The sequence below is a fragment of the Leptodactylus fuscus genome, chromosome 7 (genome assembly GCF_031893055.1).
Source record: "Leptodactylus fuscus isolate aLepFus1 chromosome 7, aLepFus1.hap2, whole genome shotgun sequence".
Classification (NCBI taxonomy): Eukaryota; Metazoa; Chordata; class Amphibia; order Anura; family Leptodactylidae; genus Leptodactylus; species Leptodactylus fuscus.
The window spans coordinates 85,973,128-85,981,091 of record NC_134271.1 but is presented as its reverse complement, the minus strand read 5'-3'; positions in this window follow the sequence as shown (position 1 = coordinate 85,981,091).

The window sequence follows — 7,964 nt, the reverse complement described above, 5'->3', positions numbered from 1 at the left end:
CATAGTGGCCCCAGTACACAGTATTATGCCCCATAGTGGCCCCTGCACACAGTAGTATGCCTCATAGTGGCCCCAGTACACAGTATTATACCCCATAGTGGCCCCTGCACATACTATTATGCCCTATTGTGGCACCTGCACACGGTATTATGCCCCACTGTGTACACCCATGAACAATTATTATACTCTGAGGGGATACAAAGATAAAAAAAACACTGTTACTTACCTATCTCCGGCTCCAATGCAGTCTTCGGTGGTGTCGGCCATCTTTAATGATGTACGGACGTCACATGACGCGGGACGCAGGTCCTGGTCAAATGACGTCAGAGACGTCATACAACTAGGGCCGATGCCTGTACGGAGCATGGAGAGGAAAGTAACAATGTTTTTTATATGAGTTTACCTCTCCCGACCCTCCGATCATTATACTCGGGGGTCTGAAAAGACCCCCAAGTATAACAATAGTACTTGTAGGGCCTGCGGCGTCACTTAATGATCCCAGTCCCTTGCAGGATCAGTAAGTAAATAGGGCACATTACTGGTTGGAGTAACTCCAGCCGGTAATGGCCTATTAAGAAAAAAAACAAAACGCAGGGGTAGCGGCTGTCGCTGGGCCCCTAATGTCCCGGGCCCTGTGGCAGCCGCTACCCCTGCTACCCCAGTAGTTACACTACTGCTTTCATTTCTTCCTTCCTAACCTAACTTGTTTCCATTCCTTCCTTTCTTGAATTCTCCCCTCTCTCTTCCTCCCGTCATTCCTTCTCAGTGACTTCTTTCCTTCTTACTGTCCCCTTTCCTTCTTTCCACCACCCCTTCGTTGAATGTTTCCTTTTTCGCCTTTCCACCCTTCCCTTCTTCTTTACTCCATCTCCCCTACCATTGTTTCTTCTCTCTTAGGCTCCTTCCTTCTTTTATTTATTCCTTTTTCCTATTCTTCTTTCCTCCTCTTCCCTTTGTCTCTTCCTCCCTCCCTTTATTGCCTTCTTTCCTCCTTCCTTTCTTTCTTGAGAACTTATAGACTGGTGGGGGTCTGACCATCCTACTGGCGCTCCCTTTGAAATGAATGGAGCAGTGTGTGAAATACCCATTCAGAACAGGGGACAAAGGTATCCCATTCACCTGATAAATGGGGTTCAGAGTGGCTGGACTTCCACCGACTTGCAAATTATCCACCATCATATAGATAGGAGGTAACCTGCTTTGATGGCAAAAACCCTTTTATCTCACCTTGTGTGCCCACTTTGTCATTGTTCTTCCTATGTCCCAATTTTTGATAGCATCTCATTAGATGTTGTCCTTCAAGAAATGTAGAAAGTAAGCAGCAGAATTTCTACATTTATAAAGCCATCTCCTGGACATCAAATGCTCTCATGTCTCCACCTTTAACTTGCTTTGCGGCCCCATTTGCTACAGTCTAGTGTAGTGTACAGTATATTAATATAGTGTAAAATAAAGACAATGGGTATTTTTGTTTTTTCAACCATAAACAAACATAAAAAAGAACAACTGAGGGGCAACACGGTGGCTCAGTGGTTAGCACTTCACCTTGCAGTGCTGGGGTCCTGGGTTTGAATCTCCAAGGAGCAACATCTGCAAGGGGTTTGTATGTTTTCCCCGTGTTTGTGTGGATTTCCTCCCATTCTACAAAGACATTCTGATAGGGGGAAAAAATGTACATTGTAATCCCTATATGGGGCTCACAATCTACATAAAAAATAAAATTAAAAAAAAGATCAACTGAAAACTTTCTATACTACATTGCCAGATCACAAAGTATAACTTACTTTTTCTAGCAAGATGAACGAAAAATCAATACATCCACTAGTACTTATTCCACAGGAAAATGATGCAGTGATCTACAGCCCAATACATTATATACAAAGTTTTCTGCCCCTACCTTCTCACCCAGTGCCAAAGACAATACTGAACTGGGCATATGGCAGGGCTTGAAACTGAGAGAGCAAATTTTGTAGAAATAGTTTTCAGGTACCATGGCCCATTTGCAGAGCTCCTGAGGTGTCAGAACAGTGGAAACTACAAAACTTGACCCAATTTTGCAAACTAGACTCCTCATGGAAATGTATCGAGGGGTATAGTGAGTACTTTGACCTTGCATGCGTTTTACAGAATTGAGCTGTGAAAATGAAAAACATTTTCTCTTATGTTGGTTTAACCCCAATTTTTGCATTCCCACAAGGGTTTAATGGAGAAAATGCACCACACCATTTGTTAAGCAATTTCTCCCAACTAGGAAAATGTCCCTCATGTGGATGTAACCTGCTATACTGAGTACACAGTAGGGTACAGAACAGGAGGAATACTACTGAGCTTTTGGAAGGCAGATTTTGCTGGCATTGGTTTCAGGTAAGGGAGCGTTCACACTATCGTCGGTGTCCGATAGGTAGTGTCCGCTCCTAGTGTCCGCTCAAAATCTGTCACGGACATTAGGAGCGGACACTAGCTGTGTCCGTGACACCTGTCATTTATTTAAATGGGCATCGGGTGCGTTCTTTTGCACTCCATGCCCTTCCTTCCCTGTCCGCATGTAAAGATGTCCGACTTCTCAAGCGGACAGAAGAACCCTACATGTCGGGTTTTTCTGTCCGCTTGAGAAGTCGGACATCTTTACTTGCGGACAGGGAAGGAAGGGCACGGAGTGCAAAAGAACGCACCCGATGCTATTTAACTAAATGACAGGTGTCACGGACACAGCTAGTGTCCGCTCCTAATGTCCGTGCCAGCGGACACTAGGAGCAGACACTACCTGTCAGACACCGACGGTAGAGTGAACGCCCCCTTACATGTGCACAGCCCCTGAACTGACAGTGCCTGTGGAAACTCCCAAAAAATGACTCTATTTTGCAAACTAGAACTCTCAAGGAATTTATTAAGGGATACACTGAGCATTTCTGCCTTATAAGGGTAAGTTCACACGGAGTAACGTGCCGTGTGATGTGGCACATATACGCCGTGTAAGATTTTGCGGGCGTATACGCTCCCATTGATTTCAATGGGAGCCGGGATCGTAAACGTGGCACTATTTTGCGGCCGTGATTTTGCGGCTGCAAAATCACGGGCGCAAAATAACGCGGCGTATACGCTCCGAACTCCCATTGAAATGAATGGTAGCATTTTGAGCGCGTCATCTGCCGGCAAGTGTGTATGTGCCAGATTGCGCTCAACTTTCCTCCGTGTGAATTTACTCTAAGTGTTTCACAAAATTTTTCACCAATTATTGGTGAATTGGTTTGTAAAGAACCGGGTTCAACTCGAATATTAAAAATTGTTCCGTTTATTAACAAAACCAAACATTTAAGATTCGTTTTGGACAAACTAAAATAGTCACCGAAACATTTATTGCAGTAAATTACTCTACTCTGGGGGTCTCTTCAGGTGGCAGAGTATAATAGGTGGAGGCCCAGGGGAGGTGGCAAAAAAGAAAAAAAAAACATTTATACTCGCCTTCTTTAACCTCTTTTGGGCCTCCTTGCGACGTCTGGCGCTCTGTCTCTGCCTCCCCAGTGATGTCTGGTGCTCTCCTGTGTCGTCATGTTCCCAGTGTCACTTCTGAGGCCACAGTGATGACATGTACCCAAGATAACGTACGTAAAGTCATTTGTGTGTATAACCTGCTGCTTAGGCACATAGCCGGGTACAAAAGGAACACAAGTTGGTTTTTGGACGTCATGCCTCTTTTGCAGAGCCCCTGAACTGCCAGTAAAATGGAATCCGCAGACATGGAATTTACACCCTTAAAAGATTTATCAAGTAGCATAGTGATCATTTTTAACCCTTGAGTGTTGCATTAATTTAGTTTCTAGAAAAGTGAAAAGTGAAAGTTGCAATGTTTCAAGAGATACAGCTTTTCAGTGCCTAATATGTTGCACTCAGCTTTTTCCAGCGGAGACACACTTCAAGAACTGTTAGGTTAAGGCCCCACGTTGCGGAAAAGCAGCTTTTTTTGTTGCAAGTTTTGCTGCGGTTTTTTGAGCCAAAGTCAAGAATGGCTGCAAAAGGAATGGATAAAATACATTAAGTTTTTATACTTCTATCTACTGCTCAATCCACTTCTGGCTTTGGCTCAAAAATACGCAGCAAAATCTGCAACAAAAAAAGCTGCGTTTCCGCAACGTAGGGCTTCAGCCTTAAGCGGTTATCCTAAGCAAAACAGCTTTTAGGATGTATTTCTTTGACACAAGCTACAGTGGCTTGCAAAATTATTCACACCCTTTGAACTTTTCCTATTTAGTCACTTTACAACCACAAACTTAAATTATTTTATTTGAAGTGATAGATCAACACAAAGTAGCAGATAACCATGAAATGGCAAGAAAATCATACGTGGTTTTCAAAATTTTAATCAATTAAAAATCTGAAAACTGTGATGTGCAAAAGTATTCAGCCCCCTGTACTCTGAAACCCCTGAATAAAATCCAGTGCATACAGTTACCTTCAGAAGTCACTTGTTGAGTTAATAGAGTCCAGCTGTGTGTAATTTAGTCTCAGTATAAATAAATCTGTTCTGTGATGGCCTCAATGGTTTGTTAGAGGACACTAGTGAACAAACAGCATCATGAAGACCAAGGATCTCACCAGACAGGTCAGAGATAAAGTTGTGGAGAAGTTTAAAGCACGGTTAGGATATAAAAACATATCCCAAGCTTTGCACAGCCCAAGGAGCATTGCTCAGTCCATCATCCAAAAATGGAAAAGTATTCTAAAACTGCAAACCTACCAAGATATAGCCGTCCACCTAAACTAACAGATTGAACAAGGAGAGCACTAATCAGGGAAGCAGCCAAGAGGCCAATGGTCACTATGGAGGAGCTGCAGAAATCCACAGCTCAGGTGGAAGAATCTGTCCACAGGACAACTATAAGTCATGCGTTGTACAAAACTGGCCTTTATGGAAGAGTGGCAAGAAGAAAACCATTTTTGAGAGAAAGACATAAGAAGTGCCGTTTGCAGTTTGCCACAAGCCATATAGGGAACACAGCAAACATGTGGAAGAAGGTATTCTGGTCAAATGAGACCAAAGTTCAACTTTTTGGTATAAATGCAAAGCACTATGTGTGGTGGAAAAGTAACCCTGCTCATCACCCTGAACACACCATCCCCACTGAGAAACATGGTAGTGGCAGCATCATGCTATGGAGATGCTTTTCTTCAGCAGGGACAGGGAAGCTGATCAGAGTTTTTGGGAAGATGGATGGAGCTAAATACAGGGCAATCCTGGAAGAAAACCTGTTGGAGGCTGCAAAAGACTTGAGACTGAAAATGAGGTTCACATTACAGCAAGTCAATGGCCTTAAACATACATCAAACATCAAAGAATATTCACATGTCAGAATGACCCAGTCGAGACATAAATCCTACTGAGGAAGGCAAGACATGAAAATTGCTGTTCACAGATGTTATCCATCCATCTGGTTGAGTTCAAGCTATTCTGCAAAGAAAAATAGGCAAAAATCTGAGTTTCAAGATGCACAAAGCTGATAGGGACATACCCAAAAAGACTTGCAGCTGTAATTTCAGCGAAAGGTGGCTCTATAAAGTATTGATATAGGGAGAAAAAAGAAGAAAAAAATGCCTCACAGCCAAAATACTGAGAATAAAAAAATGATCAAAAAACATGGTGCAAATGAACTATTGCAAAAGAAAAAATTATTTCAGCACTCGAAAAATGTAATAATTTAATAAAACACTCCTCCTGCCATGAGGAAGGGGCTTCAACCACAAAACGCATAGGAAACCAGCTACCAGTCGTTTCTTGTGTCACTTGTCATTACTTGTCGTAAGTGCGTCTTTCTATTACTTTTTTGGTTCTTGCGGTTTTTTTGTATATTTTTCCATTAAAAGTTATGTTTTATTAACCACTTCAGTACCGGGCCAATTTGTGGTCCAGGACCAGAAACATTTTAGGTTTATTTTGCATGTGCAGTTTTGAGGGCTGTAACATTTTTCTCGTATGTCTCAGTCAACTAATTTTTGCGTCTTTTATTCGGGGACACATAGGGCTTTATTTTTATGTTGTTTTATTTTCAAATATGTTTTAATTTATTTTTTATATCTGGGAAAATATAAACAAAATAGGAGGGAAATTGTGTCTGGTTTTCAATTTTTTTTTTTTTAATTTAATATCACAAAGTGTCACTGAAAAACTTTATAATATAGTTTTTCCTCTCCGTTACGGTAATTTTTATTTTGTATGGTGTCATCGGGGGTGGGGCTATAACCTTTAATAACAGCGTTTTATTAGCGTATTATTAATTTTTTTTATTTTATTTACTTTTTTTTTTTTACTTTTTTATTATATTTTTATTTTATTTTTTTTCAGATTGTGTCCCCATAAGGTGATAAGAGACCTTTGGAGACATCTGATCACTTTTTTTTTTTGTACTGGAGGCTGATTTCTCCTATAACTGGGGCTGGTACATTAGCCCCAGTTGCAGGAGGAATACAGCCTCCTGCATGCTGTATACACAGTATGCAGAGGATCATGTGACCGCCGGGTCAGAGGGCGGCTGAATTATGGCAGCGTCCATAGCTGTGTATACAGCGCTCATTGAGCGCTGTATACACAGCGATCGAGATGACAGGGGAGGTAATAAATCTTCCCTGCCATCTCTGTGGGAGCTCCGGCTGAAGTTACAGCCGACTCCCAGCTTCAGTAGCTGCACGATCTTGTGCAGCTGCTGTGTTCTGACTGGACGTACCAGTACGTCCTGTCAGAACTAGGCAACCACTTCCCGGACGTATATACTCTATGGGCGGTCCGGAAGTGGTTAAATTATTACATTTTTCGAGTGCTGAAATAATTTTTTCTTTTGCAATCATTGATATAGGGAGGGCTGAATACTTTTACACATCACTGTTTTCAGATTTTTATTTGGTTAAAATTTTTAAAACATGTATCATTTTACTTTCACTTAACAATTATCTGCTATTTTGTGTTGATTATCAGTTAAAATCTCAATAAAATACATTTAAGGTTGTGGTTGTAAGGTGACAACATGTGAAAAAGTTCAAGGGGTATGAAAACTTTTGCAAGGCACTGTAGATATTGTACACTGAAATAACATATTTCTGGAAAAATTGCAATCTTCACTTTTCACCATCAGAAGTGCATTCATGTCTGTAAAATAAATTAATGCAACACTTAGGGGTTAAAAATGTTCACTGTATCCATGGATAAATTCCTTCAAGGGTGTAGTTTACAAAATTGGGTGACATATCAGGTATTACTGGCATTTCAAGGGTTCTTCAAAAGTGGCATGGTATCCAAAAACCAAACCATTTAAATCTTTGCTCCAAAAACCAAATAGGGCTACTTCTCTTGGCAGTGTGCCCAAACAACAGTTTATACCCATGTATGACATTAAGCACACTATTCTGAGAATAAGAAGGGATGTAGTGAGCATTAGGTTTCCCAGCTGTAAATGCACAAGGCCTGGAGTGTAACTAGCAAAGACTGGGTCCCATAACAAAATTTTGATTTGACTCCCCATCCCCATCCCATAGGGCATAGCACCACTTTTCCTGGCCCCACATACTATATTGTCCCAAAGTGGCCTCCAGACAGTATAATGTCTCATAGTGGCCCTTCCACACATTATAATTAGAGATGAGCGAGTATTGTAATATTCAGTATTCGATTTGAGTAGAACCTCAATATTCGACTATTCGATCAAATATTGAATCCCATGATAGTCTATGGGAAAAAATGCTTGTTTCAGGGAAATCAAAATTTGACCAATTGGAGTCACCAAGTCCACAATGACACCTCAGGAAATGATGCCAACACCTCTGGAATGACACTGGGACAGCAGGGGAAGCATGTCTGGGGGCATCTAACAAGCCCAAGTCCCAGTATTACCCCACTATCACAGCCTATCAACTAGACACTTTCCAAACTCAATAGAACCTCTATGAAAGTGGAAAAAATACTTGGAAACCGCCTTTCC